This window comes from Rattus norvegicus, chromosome 15, assembly GCF_021556685.1.
Source record: "Rattus norvegicus strain SHRSP/BbbUtx chromosome 15, alternate assembly SHRSP_T2T, whole genome shotgun sequence".
In the NCBI taxonomy this organism is placed as follows: domain Eukaryota; kingdom Metazoa; phylum Chordata; class Mammalia; order Rodentia; family Muridae; genus Rattus; species Rattus norvegicus.
Window position 1 is genome coordinate 58,638,713 of NC_141548.1, and position 19,280 is coordinate 58,657,992.

Below are 19,280 nucleotides of genomic sequence, written 5' to 3' on the forward strand. Positions count from 1 at the left end.
TCTTCAGAGTGTTATTTTTGGTTGCATTATAAGTTATGTAGGTAGCTGGTTAAAAAAATATCAATGTTCCAATAGAAATTGAGCATTTTCCTCTTCTACTAAAAGAAAACTTAACTTGACATGTAATTGAAATGATTGGGCTGGCACAGGTGTCTGTGAAACTATTCCTAGACAGGCATAGTGTTGCAGTCAGTGGGCTGAGAAGACAAGGTCTGTCCAATGTGTGCAGACACCTAGTACAGGAACCTAGACTGAGTAAGAATGCAGTAGAGGGGGCAATTCTTGATCTCTTCCTTGGAACTAGAGTTCCCTTTTATTTCGGCATGGGGATATTTGAGCATCTACATGCTATCAGAACCATTCCATGGCCCAGAGTCACTAACCATTGGTCCTGTGTTGCAAAATATATTATCCCTTGGTTCTAAGAATTCTAACATGAACTGAACCACACTCAGGTTTCCTTGATCACCTAACCCATTTCTCCATTAGTAAGCTCTCAATTCTGCAGATGTCTGTATAGAAGGATAAAGATCCTATCACTTCTGTCTCTCAGGGGAATCTTATCTATAACAGTAAGCCTCCTTCAGAAAAACAGAGAAAATAGAATACAGGGTATGTGCACACACACACACACACACACACACACACACACACACACACACACACGAATGCACATACCTGAGTGTATGTATATACACATACATACAAGTAAAGATAAGGGTCTATTGTGAAGCTTTAAGCTTTAGTTAACATGATCTTGGAGACTGGCCAGTTCAGAGTCCACCACGTAGACCATAAATCTGGTCCTGGCTTGGCTCAGTCTTCTAGCTTTGAGTCTCTTGCAGGTTTTAATCAAATCATTGATTGCCAAAACCATAGTCTCCTCTTCTGAGGAAGCTGGCTGTTGGCTTATAAACTTCCACCAATTCTCTTCCAAAGGGGCCTCTCCATAAAATCATTTACAACATGGACACCAAGTCGTGCAGACCAAGAGTGATGTCATCTCTGACTTTTCTAATTCTAATTAATAATTAATAATTTCTTATTCTAATTCTGAGGCCGCCATAGGCCTAGTGAAGGTGGTAGTGAGCCACCCAAAAGTATAAATACAAGTATAACTTCATCTTCGTGCAAACAAAAAATGCAAGTCCTGGACTTTTTGTGTGACCCACTTTAAGTTTCCAGACAGAGGTAAAGGGGAAGGGTCATTTCCTACTACAAACGATAGCATGCACTCATGTATGTTTTAGGGCAAGTGCACAGAGCTAGAAAGACCTGGGATTACATGTCTGAAGGAAAACTCACCATGGTGTACTGGTCTGGAGGAGTGGTTCTCAACACGTGGATATCAGATATTTACAGGAAGATTCATAACAGTAGCAGGATTACAGTTATGGAGTAACAAGTAATTTTATGGTGGCAGCACAGAAAGGTTGAGAATCCCTGGTCTGGTGTGAGTTAATGGTCTTGATTGGAAACAGGAAAATGATGACAATGTTAAGACCAGGCTCCTTGTTCTTTCATTTACAGTCGATTGTGGATTGACATTAAACATCCAATTAAATATTTAACAGGAAATAGGCAAGAGAAAAGAAAATCAAAGCTCGCTTATGAATCAGAAAAGCCCCGTGTCTAACTTTGGAACCTTAAGTAATACTTCCAGCACAGTCTGTAAAGTAAGACTGAGAAGAATCATCTGACTCTGAAATGCTGTTGCTGCTGTCTGTGATTGGCAGGTTGAGCAATGCGTCACAAACACAGCAGGTTCATGGGCACCAGGTTATGACGTCACTGAGAAGAGGGTAGGGAGTGGTGGGGAGCATGGCAGCCGGAGAATACAGGTCTCTGTCGGCTCCCCTACCTCCATCCTTACCAACCTTTGACATGAAGGAATCCATTCCATTGTGATCAGATCTTTCTGTTCCATTTCTAAAGTGTCTGTTAACGCAAGTGCTTTGTAACTGGGTAATCCAAACAGCCACTTCTGTAGCCTGTGCTCTAGACACCTCAAGAATCACTAGAAGTTCCCTCCATATTTTGCCCCTGCAGAATAAGACTGAACTTAGCCAGTTAGAGGGACTGTGGCCTGAAGCCAGGTAGGCCAGATACACCTGCAGGAAGAGTAGAAGCAGGGGGATTCTTAACATGTGGGGTCCCTCTGGACCACCTCAGTCCCTGCTCTGGGGGTTCATCCTCTTGGGTAGCTAACTCCAGGTTCGAAGGCTCACTCTCCTCTAGCTGGTAGACTGCTTCCATTAGATCCAGAGATTTGGCTCAGAATGCTCTCCTTTAAGGCTGGAGATGGGAGAAAAATACGTATGTCCAACAAGGAATTTGGATCAGATCCTTGAGAAGATAGGAGGATGCCCTCGTGGGTTGTTAAGTAGTGGTATGTACTTAATTAGAGACATTATTATTATTATTATTATTATTATTATTATTATTATTAGTCATTCTTTTGCATATATCACCACGTATATGAGAGGATAGCAAATTGTTTGGCTTTTGTCAAGAGGACAAGAAAGAAGGAAAGCTTGCGTAGAGTACATGGTGATGCATAAAGAATGCTGTCATGGCTTAGAATGGGAAAAGAGAAGAATCACTGGCCTCTCTTAATCTGGCAAAAGATGGAGAAAGAGAAGTATAGGCGGAGACGCATCCATGGCTCTGTCCATTTTGTAAATCCTGTCTTCTTCCTTTTGAGATATCATAACAAAATAACACAGACTGGGATCTGTACTGTGTAAGGGTTTCTTTACTCCTAAGAGGATGTCGGATCCTCCCATGGAGACTGCAGAAAGTGACCTCCCTTCACCCAGAATGAAGCATCTTCTGTAAGGGCCCTAACCCTGTTATTAAGAATGGAGAAAGGAAGCCCCTCAAGACTCAGGCACATCTTAAAGTCACCACCTCTCACTGATGTCACATCAGGAAGAAAGGTGGTTAAAGTGCTGTCCCTGGCCTATACCTCGGGGTTAGGGGCAGAGATGGGGAGAGAGAATTAAAAGTACCCTGTGCCTTTTCCTCTTCTGTTCAGTATGGTCTCGAGGTACGGACACGGTGGTGTGGCTTAGGGGAATCCTTGAGAGCAGGTGTATGTCAAATACAACAGTGAGGTTTGTATTTTAAATCTAGAAACGGTGATAAGATTCTTGCTAGGGTTCTTTCGAACCCAAGTCCAGGACAGAGAAGGAATAAGAATGAATATTCATTAGTGCAGTAAGGCAAATGAGACTTTTAATGAATTTAATTTTTTAAAATGAGTGATACAAAAACAAATAGAGTCTTTGTTTTCATTGCCTCTGGTGAGTCGCAACCACTGTGCTTGTTAAAAGCACATTTTATCATCCTTCCCAGAGTAAAGGGTTGCGAGCTCTCTTCTCTCTCCACAGCGACATCCACATTTTCTTGAACAATACCTGTTAAAGGTCACATTGAAGATCCAAGTCACAAACCCTATTATTTAAATTTGAGCCTAAGTTTAAAAATGGCTTGTCTAGAGCTTGCCAATTTCCATTAAGAACCACAGTGTCATTTCGAATTAGTGCCAAGTTGAGCAGGACCCTGCAGGATATTGTATCTCTTAGCAGCAAGGCATGCATGTTCTCCTGGCTCTGTTCTTGACCTCTCTTGTGACAAAGAAAACAATGTCAGACCTGATGGACCTGCTTTCTTGTAGAGTTCCTAATTTTCTGGTAATATCTGAGATCATATTTTATCGTGCCCGGCTCCTGATGGCTTACCATGAACGCTGCTTTCCTTACTGAACCTTCTTAGCTCCCCTTATTCCTGACTGGAGGAACCTCAGACCCTCTGAGGTTTCCGAGCGGTTACCCCCTCAGTGATGTCTCATACAGTCTAGCGGCAGGGTTATGACTTTGCATTAGCCTTCAGCCATGAGTTCGCACTTCTCCGTGTACGTGATGATCTCGCTTAGTGTACAAAATGACTGTCTAGAGGAAGGTTGGGTGGGGGAAATGTGACAGAGTTTGAGTTCCGTGGCCATGCTGGAACTTTCCATCTCATTCTCATTAGTACTGACTTAGTTGTTGTCCTCTGTGAGTGTGTTTTCAGGGGGTGGGAGAAGGACAGTCTTACTCTCTGTATTTCTTATTATTTATTACTTGATTCATTCATCGCTAGGGTGTAGTGGCTAAGTACCTTTGGGTTCCCACCCCTCCTGTAAGCACACCCACACATTTTACTTTGAATTTGAATGCTAGATTGTGTTTGAATGGAATCAGAAAGAAGAAAGGAGGTTCACTGTGGACTGTTTATTTTGTACTGCTAGAACTTAGATTCTCTGTTCCCTCCCTTCCTCTCTCTGTCAAGTTCTTCCTCCTTCTTGCACAGCTGAACTCCCTCTGTTCTCTTTTCTTCCTCACGTAATAGCCCCCAAGCTTCCGACCTTGAAAACACTATCAACCAAGTCCTGCTGTTCCTCCACTTGTGACTGAGGTTTCACTGCCAGATTTAACATAAAAAATGTTTAAAATGTCCCGCGTGGCGATCCTGGCTCCATCCTTTCCCAGCCTGTCTGGGGTACTTCCCAAGGGCGGCTCCAATGAGATGAAAGTTCCGAGGCTCAGACAAAAGCACAAGACATTGAAAACTGGCACCATGAGTAAAGTTTTCAAGTGTTCGGTTTCTGGGTGCCATTCCTGAGACACACTGAAGTGGGGGGCGGGGGACAGCTGGTGGAGGACAAACTGTGAGGGCTGTGGGTTCCAGAACCATTTGTTAACTGACTGAAGATGAAAATAGAAATCTAAAGAGAGGCCTGTCAAACCTTACTTAGGCCCCCTTCAGTCACTCAGATGGTGTTACTGCACTCAGGCAACCTCTGAGGATGTAGGCTCCATCCCCATCTGTGTCAGAAGTAAACCGTGAGTCACATAAGGGGACCCATGGAAGTGGGAAGCCTGCACTGACATTATCAGCACAGCAAAGCTCTTGAACCTCCCTGTCCTGCCAGGGAGCTACTTGGTTTCCAAGGAACTCTCTTTGTTTGCTTTAGGAAAGAGAGTTGGAAGGAGAAAAAGGCATTGCCTAAGCCCCGAGGTCCGCTTTTCACAGGGCCTAACAGACTAAGACAATATTTGGTATAAACCTAAAGCAAATTAGGAAACACAACTTCATAATTAATTTAGTAATATTTAAACGTGGTATCTCGTGGGGAGGGGGGTCATGCGCCTCTCATTGGTTGTGTTTATGAAATAGTTTCTAATCTCAAGGCTGCGAGGTGAAATGTGAGCAGAGCCCGCCTGAAGCCCTGGGATTTTGGTAGGAACAGGACTTAGCCCTGAGCTCAACAAGATGTTCGTCTGCTCTTCTCCTCCTTGGTGCAGGGTGGATGATGTCGATCCCCCACCGCTGCCCTCCTCTCCAAGACCATAGACATGGGGAGAGTAGGCTCTTCCTCAGTGTTCACAGCCCACCCAGGGCTCTTCAGTCTGAGCCTGAGGAGGTGACGGGAAATGGAGAAGTAAGATTATAAAATATTCTCGGCTGTTTGCAGTTTCTAAATACAGTATTAAAAGCTCAGTGTCTCGCGTCACCATTTATGAATTAAATGATTTGGGTACAAAATTAATAGAAATCAATAAAAAGCACACTGAGTGTACTTTCAGAGCGTGGACCCTGGGACTGGCAGTCTGTCCTGGCAACATTCCCTAACAGTGTGCCTTCCTTTGCTTCCAGAAGCCTTTGGCATGTCTGAGCGGAGCCGACCCGTCTTCCGTGGGAGCTCCTTTGAACAGCTTCCATAAAACATTTTTATGCATACATTGCTTCAATCAAGACCCGAAAGGACATCTCTCCATCTTCTCCACAGGCCGTTTTAAGGTTTGTGTTATTTAGTTACATTTCTATTACAAAAGATATTGTTAATTGTAAGGGATTTTTTTTTTCTTTAAAAAACAATGCATTGGCAATACCTTTCAAAAACGGCCCTGCAGGTAGATACTGCACGAGTTATGAACCTTCATTTGACTGGGCAGTAGACATGAGTAAAAGGAAACTTACAGCAGTGAGTTCTCATGATCACGTGTTCTATGTGATGCTGTGAAGATATTAGAGATAGCAGGTTCCACATAGACATTTTATTTCTAGCTTTACAAACTCTTAACCGGGTAGATTCCATTAGTTTCTATTAGGGATGACCATATATCAGATTTTGCTAAGGATTTTTAATCAGCTAGTATTCACGGATAAAATGAACTTTGAAATATCAGAAGACAATACTGCGTTGGTCAGTATTAACTGGCGTCATCACCCAGGCATTTTTAAATTCGGAATCTCAGTGGACCAAGTGTGTTCATTATGTTCTACCAGGGGGTACTCACCTCATGCTTCTTGGATGGTAAGGAATGCTTGTGTAAGAGTGTGTATGTATGCGTGCATGCATGCACACGTGTGTGTGTGTGTGTGTGTGTGTTAGCATTTTTGCAAAGCTAGCCACACTTTTCTCACTTGAGGGGCAAGGTGGTTAGCACACCTTTCTTTCATCTGGAAGTATGTATGCCTCTGAGATAGCATCAAATAAAATACTTTTATTTTGAAGACACTGTTGGAAAACACTAGATTCAGTTCATGCATCTTTCATAGCTGGACGAACGAAGCAGCAGCGTACATAAGGTAAGACCCAGAACACAGAGCAGGCAGACACTAAATAAGGAACAATGGAGAAGCCACACACTAGCTCCTAGCATAACACATCTTTTTCCCAAAGGCATTTATTTCGTTTGGTGGGACTTTTATTCTGTCCAAGGTGACAAATGTCTTCTCCCTAATAGACCTTTACTGTGTTTTACTTTATTTCTTTCCTTTCTATTGAGAAATCAGAGAAAATTTTATTGCAATCCTGGGCTGAACTCCAGCTTCCCATCTCATCGTCCACTGTTGAGTCTGGATTAGCTTGCACTGTAGAGCCCGGCTATGGGTGTTTATCCAGGACCTGGGGTTGATGGGAAGTTGTGCCCCCATTTCCCACTCCAGTCTGGGATCTGGTAGCTTGCTGGACCTTGATGACTATATCCACAGAAACAAACACATTTGGGTGGACGTGAGGGCTCAGGGGTCACGTGAGTGACCTCCTCTCAGACAAGCCGGATTCTCCTTCACCTGTCTTGGTTTTAAGCCTTCACACCCAAATATGTGGTTTCCTTTTATGAGCCGTGATTTAAAAAGACACAGAGAATGTGGGACCCCTTAGTTCAGTTTTAAGTGCACGGATTACTTTATGTATAGCGTGAATATGTCCTCTGAGAGCTATAGTAATTTGCTATCTTAACTTCAATGCTGTACCTGCTACAGGCAGCTTTGCGTACATACACAGCTCCAGCCCGGACTGCATTTCCATCCTTTGTAAGTCTGACCACTTCCAGTCTTGCTGTGAACCACACTGTGGTCACTTGTTCTTCTGTGACAGCTTGTTTCACTTAGCAAACTTTCTTCATTTGTCACCAGAATACCATTGTTTTCTGGGCGTACATCACATTATAAAAGTGCACTGATTATTATTTTCTGTGCATGTGTGCATAATGGGTGCAGGGCATACACAGCATTTCATGATTTTGGAAGTCGGAGGACAACTGCGTGGAGCTGGCTCTCTCCTTTCGCCTTTCTGTGGGTGCTAGGGTCAAACTCATCCCACTGAGCCTCACCCACTAAGACACCTCACCAGCCCATCCCTTATTAATTTAGTTTGTGGGCGTAAATGTTTATTATTATGAATAATGTTATTACGAACAATAACAAAGCCGGGAAGATGTCTCTCCAAGCTCTTTTCTCAATTCACATATTTAGAAGTAGGACTGTATGGTGCTTACTTACATAAATAGTATGGTATTCAGAAGTGGGATCATATGGTAATTCAATTGTTGATTTTTGGAAAAGGTTTCTGTGCTGTTTTCCTCCATGACTATTAACATCTGAACTTCTAACAAGTGATAGGCCAGTCCGATTTCTGCATGTCTTAGCAGCACCCATTCTTTCTGCTGTTTTAATAACATCCCTTTTGATTGGTATGAGGTGACAGATTTCTGTCATCTTTGCCTGAGTGCTTGATGACTTAGACACATTGACTATTATGTATCTGCCTGGGGGACAGCTGTTCTAGCTCCTTCTCCCCATTGTTTAGCTTTTTTTTCTGGCTAAAGATTATTTGCTTTTGGCTTTTGAGTGGACAGAGTTCTTATATGGGTTATGAATTAAGCCCTAGATGGATGGGTGGTAAGCAGGTGCCTTCCCATAGTACGTGTGGCACCTTCACTCTGCCTGTGGCTTCCGCCCCTACACAGGGGTTTTATTTGGTATAACCCCTCGAGTCCATTTTGCTTTGGTCCTCACTCTATTTTTGGTGTCATGTGTTAAAAAACAAATTCTACCTAGAGACAGTGCTGTGGGTCTGTTTGCACACACACACTACTTGAGAATCATTCTGGAGGTTTAAGTAGTCCATCAGTCAAGCGTTGATTTTTAGTGTATACTTTAAGATAAAAGACCATCTCATTCCTTTCCAGGGTTTCTAACACATGATGGCAGAGGCTGCCCTTCCCGTATTTTGTAGCCAGCAGAACTCAGACCATCCGAGGACATTTGAATGGGTGTACATAGGTCCATTTAGGACCCTCTGTTCTTTTCATCTCCTTGTCTGTCTGAATCACACAGTCTTGTTTCGCTTCCCATGGCTTTGCTGTCTGTTTTCATGTGAAGAAGTAGATTATAGGACCAGCAATGCAGTTCTTCCTTCTCAAGGTGACTTGACTATTATTATTCTTTGGGATTTCATATGAATTTCAGGATTATTTTTCCTATTTCTGTAGCAAACTCCATTGGGGTTTTGAAGAGATTGCATTGATATTTTTGTGAATCCCTTTGGTTAGACCAGACATTGGAGCAAAATTAAAGCTGTTAATCTATAAACACGAGGGCTTCTATTTGTTTACAAATATTCCCTTGGGGATTTTCAGGAGGGTTTGTAGTTTTCCGTGTTCTAATACTTTGTCCGCTTGGTTAAATTTGTTCCTGAGTATTTTCTAATTTTACATTTTTATTGATCAATGTTGTTTGACAGTTTTATACGTGTATCTGATGTATCCTGATTACACTCTGTCCCTGTGCTCTCAAACCTCCCATCTCCTTTACTGCTCTCTCCCCCAGCTTCATGACTTGTGCTTGTGTTTTGTGTACCACTTAGTTTAACAAAATCTGTGTGACCATTGAATTGCAAGTGTTCATTGGAGCCTGATCAGTTCATTGCTGAACGGACAATTGACAACAATGATCCCCATGCTTTCTCATTCTATCAGCCACAAACACTTTAGCAGTGAGGGGGATCCTGAGTCCCTGGTCCATTGCTGCCTCACTGTAGACCTGCCCATTCTCCTGCAGACCCAGTGTGGACAGGTGTCCAGAGATACTGAGTTTGTGTTTACATGGTTGTCTCTTGACCATAGAATGACATCCACAGCCTTCTGGTCTCCTGACTCTTGTGTTCTTTCTGCTCCATCTTCTAAAAGGTTCCCCAGGATTCAGGGGGTATAGGACAAGAGTCCAGTGTAAGGCCGGGCTGCCACATGGTCCCGGTATCTTGAGCAGCCATGAGTTTATATTTTCCACCATTCCCAGGAAAGGCAGGGGTTCTCCGATTAAGGCTGAGAGAGGCCATTGTCTATAGGTATAAACATGAATATTTAGAAGGCAGCTTGACACTGTGTCAATTTAGCTAAACCACCTGCTCCTAACTATTTTTATGTCTTATTGTAAATGAGATTGTTCCCGTAATTTCCTTTTCCACCGTTAGTTGTTATTATGGAGAAACAAACTATTTTGATGTTCGTTTTCTATCCCGACACCGTTGGCTTTATTAGTTCTCGTGGTTCTATATGAGATTCTCAGAGCTCTTTATAAAGATGATGTCATTCTCAAACAGGTGATTTTTTTTGTCTTCCTTCCCAATAATGATGCTTTCAATTCATTTTACTAGCCAAACTGTAACACCTAGAGTTTTAATGCTATGCAAATAGACATGTGCCAAAAACAGCACGTGTGCCTTGCTACTAATCTTAAAGGGAAATTAGATTTTCATAATTGAGTATGGTGCCTGGGATGGGTGTTTCATTCATGACTCTTAATATGGTAACTTAATTTCTCTCTGTACCTAAAATGCTGAGCTTCTTGTCTTTAAATCATGGAAGGGCATTAAATTTTGACAAGTATCTTTTTATATCTAGTGAGATAATCCTGTAGTTTTTATACCTTTTGATTGTTAACACAGTTTATCTTGTGGAGTGGCTTTTGGATATTGAACCACCCTTGCAGCCCAGAGATCCCACTTGCCTAGAATCTTGTTTCTGTGCTGTTGAATTTTTGGATAAGGATTTTTTCATCTCTGCTCAGTGGAGACACTGTCCAATAGCTTTCTTTCCTTAGGGTGTTCGGGGGCTGGCATCAGCAACAGGGGGTCATTCTGCCATTTTGTAGGAGGTTTTGTAGTAATCCCCCTCTTCCACAACTGAAAGAATCCGAAAAGATTAGTGTTGTTTTTCTTAAACAGTTGTTTTTCTTTAGTTATCTAAAGCCTTTCTTTGTTGAAAGGTCTCAGATTTCTTTTGACTTAGTTAACTTGGTAGGCAGTTCCAGCGCTCTGATAAAATACGGGCAGACGGCAGTCTGTTACCTGCTCCACTCGGCGTATCCAAATGCTTGGTGTCCTGTTCTTAACTTAAGTCCAATAATATTTCTTCATTTCTCATGTATCAAAGAATCTATAATTCCCTCTCCTTTGTTTCTGCCTTTATTTATTTGAACTGTCCTCAAAAAAGTTGAGTGTTTCCCAAACTCATGTGACACTAATAAATTTATTCTACAGAAAAAACTCCTCGGTACCATTATAGTGTATTTTTCTAATCATTCTTTTACCCTTGGGGAGATATGTCCATTTTATGTTGTTTGCATAAAACTTTGTCCTGGATATTTGTATAAGTCAATTTTTTGTCTTGTCTTCCTGTAAGGTCCTGCCTTCCACTTTATGAGCACACAGAAACAGAGGAGCATTAAGTGTCATCTACTGACACCTCAGTCATCACTTTGGGCGGGACCATCCTTTGTGTCATAAGATTGAGTGAACTCTGCATTTTAGAATTTTTCCAATCTCTGGGTTTCATGACACCTCCTCCTAATTTCAGCCACTGTGATAGAGTCAGATCTCCCCTCCCAGCACAGAGGAGGCCTGCTGCTACCTGCATCCCTCTCTCCATAGATCACGTAGTTGCTGAGCCGAATACAGGGTAGGTCTGGGACCTTTTCTACTTTATCATACTGCTTGAACCTTCTGGTTTTCCAGCCATCTAGAAGCACATCTACTGCCTCTGGGTATGCTTTTTTTTGTAAGACTAGTGCTTTTAGTTTGGCATTTAAAGGAGATCATGTTTGTTTGATTCAGGAACATGGTTGTGGGAAGATCATATTAGAGTTTAGTTGAGAAAAATAACAGGGAAAGGCCATCTCTGGGGATGGCGAGAAAGAGCTGGGCCTGGACCCCAGCAGCAGTTGAACAGACATCACAGAGATAATTGGTCAGTTACCAAGAATGGAAAAGGGGGAAACAAAAACCAATACCTGAAATCTGAGGAAGGTTTACAAAAGGATGGATTCTTTTCAGCATGAAAACCTTAGTTTCAGCTCCCTCCCTTCCAGGCCACAGGCTTTGTCAAAAACTAGATGACCAATTTTGTGGGGCCCTGAGTTCTGACTTAACCTCTCTGGGTTTGCCTTGCCTCCCTGTCAACTCCACCCTCCTCTCGCTTCCTCATACTTCTTGCTAGCTCATCTCCATTCTTCACACACCCTCAGTGTGGAGAAATTACTTGACCAGTTCTGTTCCTCCTGATTCTGCCAAGAGCTGGGGCCAAGTTTCAAGTTAAAAACAAAGGACAATAGACCCCTGACCTTCATGAATTTGCCCACCCTCAAAGCTCTGGTAAGGCCTATGATGTAGGCGTAACACCTCTCCAGGGAGAAGTAAATTGTTGTTACCTACCATTGCTTTTGAGTTTTATGTAAAAAAGGAATCATAGACTTCTGTAACCCAGAGTTACTTAATAGTCTAATGGAAAGAAATCATAGTTTAAGGAAGCACCATTGTAGGCAGGGGCATCCAACTTCATGTAGCCTTCAGGATTGCCTTCAGGGATTGCCTTCAAGATCTCAGCTTCCACAAGAAGACACAGAAAACATGGAAAGAGCCCAGGCCTGCTAGCAGAATATAGCCTTTGCTTCCTAATAAAACGAGAAATCCCGTGTGATAAGATTTCTCATCTGAAAAAGACTGCATTTATGAAAAAGGGAAAATAATGACAAAGACCTTCCATTACCGTGTATTAGCTATTTATGGCTCTCCGCCTTTGCTCCTGGGTAGGGTTTTTCCAAACAGTGTTTTCTTGCCCTGGTGTCTTTTGTACATAGGACACGAAGTTATATTTGACTTCATGGAGTTTCTCATTTCCTGAAATAGACTACCAGCTCTATAAACATTGAAGAATAAATATTAGCTTTATGAAAACACGTTTCCCCACTAGCTGAAAAATAGCATGTAATAAAAAAAATACAAGGATGTAATATTGAAAATTATAGATCAATATGACTTCTTATTGTGGATGTATATCTAATCCTTGCACGTGGCGTCTGCATTTTCAGAAAAAAAAATGCATGTTGTGTAATGCCACTTGTGTCTGTGATAAATTTCCCTCCCTCACACTGTCCAGTATATCTCAAGCGACTCTTGCCTCAGTGAAAGGCTTAGGCTTATTTTACAGTATGAAGCTGAAAATGCAGTGCTTCACTGTTCCTCATGCTAAGAATTTCTCATGATCAAAAGATAGTAGAATGCTCGCAGGTTCCTTCCCTGGCCCATTGCCCCTCCCCATACACACACACACACACACACACACACACACACACACACACACACACACACACACACACAAATATGCTGTCTGGGAGTTATATCAGAAAATGCTTATTGGAAATTTTGGAAGAAAATTAATTTTTTGTGAGGGATATTTTAAAAAGTCAGTTGTGACCTTGCATATCTAGTTAACACTTCTAATCGTACAAGCTGGTAGTTCGAAATCTGAACCCTAGATGTATGTGTATAGTAGCAACAGGAGCGTGTCATTCATCAAGTACGGTCCTGAGGACTCCCATTCATATACCAAAAGAAGGAAGAGTAACCCATGTGAAGATTGGGTTCTGAAAGACTCTTTAAGGAGGAATGCAACCTAATTATGTCCAGTTATTCATTTCCATCTGGAAATAGACATCAGCTGCCCAAAAGGTCAACCGACTTCTTACATCACAGTCACTCGGTCCTCTGAACTGACTCACTCTCTGAAGACCGGAAGTAATCAGATTTGTGTTTTTTAGCTCAGAAATAAGACAACTAAGCTGACGTAGTTTGTATTTTATTTTTGCTGTGAAGAGACACCATAACCAAGGCAACTCTTACAAAGGCAACCATTTACTTGGGGCTGGTTTAGAGCTGGAGAAGGAGCTGAGAGTTCTGCCTCTTGAACCTACGGAGGCCAAGAGGGAAGAGACTCTTCTGCACTGGGCGGAGCTTAAGCCTGAAAACCCACCTCCACAGTGACGTACATCCTCCAACAAGACCACACCTACTCCAGCATTGTCCCACATCCTTACAGTGCCATTCCCTGGGCCAAGCGTATTGAAATGGGAATGTTTGTCTAATTATCTGTCTTGCTTCACTTTTCTCCAGAAAAGATTTTTATTGTGGAGCAGTGTAAGCCTGAAGAAAGGGAGAAAACCTATGTATCCACCCCCATACTTTACAGTGGTGACGTCACAGCTCTGATTTCAAAAGTTAAAGAGAAAATCGCCAGCCTTCCTATTCGTCCCTCCACTGACGTGATGTTTCTTACAGATATGTGTCTGTCATTAAAGATGTTTCCGTCCATGTATCACAGGGCACCGTTTTTCAGTTTACACAGATGGGATCCTGCTAAATGTCCCTAGACCACTTGTTTTCTTCCAAACACTATTTTACAGCATTATCTCCACTACTAGCCAGTTTTCTACATAAAACGTGCCATGTGTCCAATTTCATAGGACAGTACTTATCATCCTTTTGTGTGGACGGTCACCTGCCTGTCCCAGTCTCTTCTTGACAGTCAATGTACAAATGAGCTTTTGATGGGAATCAGCCATATGCCACTGTCAGAGAATCAGCAACCAGGAAATCCCCGTTCTTTAGATCCTGCCACAGGGAAAAAAAATTATTTCTTTCCTATCCACAAAGCTTCCGTTCCATTTTGCAATTTGTACAAAATGCACAAGTCTTCTTGTTGGTTGATGTTTATATTTATGCGTACTTCTGAAGATGGTTCACCAGCTCCACCTCAATCAAGCCTAATTGTATCAGAAGGTGAGCAGTGCCGGCAACAGCAGAACAAGGACACAGGCAAACCAGAAAGAGCAGAAGAAGGCGGACAGTTTCCAGTCTCGCACGCCTGACGTTCAGGTGGCGTCCACAGGGGATGCTTTTGGAAGTACATTTGCACATTCGTTCACACTCCATTATCTCAGAGGTCAGCTCACAGAGAGGCCTTTTCCATTAGACCAAGAAAAATTTTTCTTTTTTTTTTGTCCTTGGATTTCATAATATTAGAAAAGAACGCACAGGATTCATAAAAACTTCAGTACCTTGTTAAATATTTCAGACCAATCTCATTGTAAACGTTTTAGTGTCTGGTTCCTTCACAGGATGAGAGCTATCAAAAGCTCTCAGGTGAGGACTGCAGCGGTGGCCTGGCTGTGAAGAGCACGTGCTTATCTTGCAGAAGCCGTGAGGAGTTCAGTTCCCAGCACCCTGTACATCGCTACTTTGAGGGCCTCTATCGCCCTCTTCTGGCCCCCATGGGCAACTGCGTTTGGATGCAGCCATATACATAATTAAAAATAAGATTTAGACAGGGAACAAGCCTGAGACAACCACCCCAATGGCACCACAGTGCTATACTAGACAGGGCAGAAAACTAGCCTGAGATGGCCACAAGTCCCTGTCCCACAGTCCTGGGCTGGCAGACCACACCCCAGACAAACTCCACCAGCTGCCGCACAGCCAGAGTGGACAGCAAGCCCAAAATGACCCCTGCCCAGTGCCACACTGCATGGGTGGGATATAGCACTCCTGATAGCACTCCTGAGATGACCCGATACACCCAGAGATCCTGGGCGCCACTAAGAGGAGGAAGTAAACGTGGAAAAATGGAGGAGAAAGAGAAGCAGAAGGCTGTGGGCACAGTGAGGAGAGGCAGAACTGGAGGCCCGAGAGTATTGAGGATCTGCCTGATGAGAGGAGCCCGTGATGCCACCTAAGGCCATGCTGGGTCCTGGCCTGTTCTTCTACTGGGGGGGGGGCATGTTGCAAGCAGGGATCTATTAGCACCAAAGGCCAGGGCTTGTCCCTAGACTGGGCTGCCTCCCAGGCCATGTCGATGTGTGCGGCCTGTGCAGAACTAACCTCACCTGTCTCCTCAGGGCATGAGACCAGGAGAGCTGACACCACCCCTCTCCAGCTGCCACACTTGGGAGGGCAGCTTGCTCGTCTCCTAGTTAGCACGGTAGAGCTGTCGCTGGTTGTAGGAATGACAAGTGAGCCACCCCAAGGGCATGAGCATGGGAAAACTGGCCCTGACACTTGTCTACCCTGGGTGCCATGGGTGAGGGAGAGATACCTTCCCTGTCACTCCATTCCTCTCAGCCTGCTTCAGGCAGGAGAGCTGGCCCTAAGGCCATGAGAGCAGGGGAGCTGGCCCCACCCTCACTGGCTATATCGCTGGGGAGAGCAGCCCCTGCTATAGCACTGGGGAGAGCAGCCCCTACAACTTGCCTCAGCAGCACCGTAGAGCTGGCCCTGGTAGCAAAGGCACAACTGTGCCTGCCCTAGGACATAAGAGCAAGAGATCTGACCCTGCTACCTCTCAGGCCCAACCCGATATCCACCCCACTGAGAACCGCTTGAGCATGTGAAGGGGCCGGTCTCGCAGATCTGAAGCTGCAGGATCTCCATGACACAAGGCAACAACAGGACATCTGAGAGGAGTCCGGGTGAGGATTCAGTGTTTGTAATATAGTGGAAGCCAGAGGGTTCTAACCAGATCAATGAATTATTGCAATGAACATTGGCAAGCAAAACATTTGTGGACAGAAGAGTGTACTGTGGGGCTCACTGTGAAACACTACAGATTCCACAGTGAGAGGTTCTTGTTTGCTTGTTTCTTGATTTGTTTGGTTTTGTTTTTCCTTTTGGGAAGGAAGCTGCAAGGAAGGAGAGTTGGTACAAGAGGACAGGAAGATGAGTGGGATTGGGAAGTGTGATGTAAAATTTACAAAAAATTAAATTAAGCTAGATGCAGTGGCACTGTCCACCAAGCACCCAAAAGGCAGAATTGAGCTCTTATTCTATGAGTTTGAGAGCACCCAGGTCTACATATCCAAGACCAGTCAGAGATACATAGTGAGACCCTGTCTAAAATTAGAAAATAAAACACTATATCTTTTAAACTCCTTTTCTCGGGTGATAAATATCAGTGGATTTGGGCATTTTTTTATGAAGAATTTTTCCTAGCATATGATAAATCTTGTTTAACTGATCAAATAAGTAAATTAATAACTAAGTATTTTAGATGGTATGAGATTATTTGAGCTAATGGTATTTCAGAATTCTTATTTAATGTCTTTTATCTATTAGAACAGTAAACGTCAACACCTATGTTGAATTTCAGCCTCTATGATTTAAAAAAGTCTAATAAATAAATTAGAAATAAATAATAAAAATTTTTTTATTTGACGTTACTGAGGGCATCATTTTCCAAGAGATCAAAATTAAGCGTAGAGCTCCTGATTCATCTGAGGCTCTGAAGATGTGTCGTCCACGTTAACTGTGAGTCACGTACCTCAAGGACAAGCCTATTTCCAAATCCTGTTCTGTTTTGCTGCTCCTAAGAAAGTACGTTTTGGAAATAGATTATATTCTTATACAGAAATATGTTCAGCCAATCCCTACCACTAAAACAAAAAGTAAAAACCTGACAATTTTAAAAATGGAGGAGTAGTGAGAGCTGAGGAAAAGTTTCCCTTGGTAAAGTTCTTGGGCATAGGCATGTAGGCTGAACATTCAGCCAAGGAAGTGGATGACTTTAACCCAAGGGCTAGAGAGGCAGGGATAGGCCAGTCCTTGGAAAAACCTGCTCAGACTACTTAGCCAAATGGGTCATGAGCTCACTCAACGAGAGACCCTATCTCAAATGATAGGGCAAAAAGAAACTGAGGAAAACTGAAGACAATTGACCTCAACCTTTGGCTTACACACACACACACACACACACACACACACACACACACACACACACACATGTTTGTGTACAAAATATGCACATACTCACTCACTTGTGTGCACCAGTGCACACACAGATTTCAAGAATAGAAGCAATTATTTCTAGAATGGACATAGCCTTTCCTGTTTCAGTTGCTGATTTTTAAATTATTGACTCCTTTTTGTATACTGCTAATCAAGTGTAAATAATCTTACCACCTTCCAAATATAGTTTTCTATCCAGGAACAATTAAGGAATACTGACTAAACACTTCCTCAACAGTGTGCCGGCCATTCCTGAAAGTCAAGTTCAAAGGGCTTTTCTCCCCCGTTCCCATCTTGATTTTTGTTGTACTTGATGGAATTCTGCTAAGCTAAGATTTATGCCAAGTTTAGTTTTCACTAGACTTTTGTAGCTGAGCATAAGTCCTCAGAAAATAGAGTTTCTGTCAGAGCTTTTGACATCCACTCCGTATCTCTGCTCTGCTGCCTGTCACTACACTGCTTAGCCTGGTGCACACGTGTGCGATCAGCAGGGAAATGATCCGTTACAGCCCTACCTCCTGGCTCTAAGTAGGGCTTTTCTATGGCCGCCCCAGTATCCATAGGCTGAGATAATTAGTGCCGTTCTATTACAAAAGTTGGTCCGTTTACCAACACCAGCGTCACTGGGCTCATGATGCTTGCTAATAAATGTGATGCGTTCTCAACAGGCTGTAAGTCCTCTCTCTGATCACTTTAGAGAACCAAATAAATAGCCACACTATGTGTGCAGCCACACTATGTGTGCCAGTTGCACTGCTGTTCAGCCCAAGTTACCTTGCATGTGGCCCTGATTCCCTGTCCCTTCTCCCTCAGGGGCTGGAGAAGAGTGGCCGGTCTTTATTCATCCTTCATTTATTATGTGATTATTCCAGACATGTATACCGTGAAAAACGGTCCCGTCTCCTCTGCTCACAACTTCATCATCCTCTCCTTCCATTTTATTTCCGTACAACTCACAAAGTGCAATCAGAGCTGCCCATATGTGCATCCTGTGGGGCCACACATCTGAGTATGGGCAGCCTGCCAGTGGCTGGGAAAGAAGGCTGATTCTCCCTCCCTCCTTCCCTCCCTCATCAGTAGCTCCACAGGGGAGCAGACCTGTGAACTCCTTCCCAGTCTAAGCTGGGGGTCAAGTGATGGAACCAGTCTAAGCTGGAGGTCAAGTGACAGAACCAGTCTAAGCTGGGGGTCAAGTGACAGAACCAGTCTAAGCTGGAGGTCAAGTGACAGAACCGAGGAAACAGGTCTTGTGACCTCCCTGCTGTGGTTCCCCTCTTTCTATGACTCTTCTTTTCATAGCCCCAGGTAAATTTTTATAAGATGCAATTACTACCAAGTAGCTCTGATGGTGAGTTATTAGTTTCAGTCAGGACTTGAGAAAATAGCCATTGAAATCTGAAATGGCCCTAGGAAGAGTAGAAAGTCTAAGTGTGGTTCTTTATGCAGATGGGACTATCATCATCTTCATTTTGAGTAAGTTGAAACCTGAATTTGGATCATTTTGTATAGAAATGGCTGTGCAAAATTCGAAGACAATGCATCCTCACCAAAGGTGTTGAGCAGACAAAATTAGATGAACAGATCTAAGCAGAAAACATTGCTGGTGGTAGGAACTTGGGGAAATCATTAACATCGTGTGTGCTCTTAGTGCTTGCAACATAGAGATAAATGCCTAGGCATGATGCGTCTCAAGGTTGCTTGGGAAGAGAAAAATCACTGCCGGGAAGCCTGCTGATGGGGTGAGCACAGACAAGCACCTTTTTTGGAATCCGGGGATGCTCCTTGTTGAGGGCAGGGGTATTCTTCTGGGTAGCTGCTGTAATACAAGCTTACCGCT

The 19,280-nt window shown here is 43.2% G+C and overlaps 1 protein-coding gene across 10 annotated transcripts in view; it reads left to right on the plus strand.

Moving 5' to 3' along the window:
- Enox1 (ecto-NOX disulfide-thiol exchanger 1) overlaps positions 1 to 19,280 on the plus strand; it is a 552,870-nt gene that overhangs the window by 274,202 nt on the left and 259,388 nt on the right. For all 10 annotated transcript variants that reach the window (XR_015638038.1, XR_015638039.1, XM_087585810.1 and 7 more), the window contains 1 exon segment: positions 5,701 to 5,844. The gene's annotated coding sequence lies outside the window, so the exon portion shown is untranslated.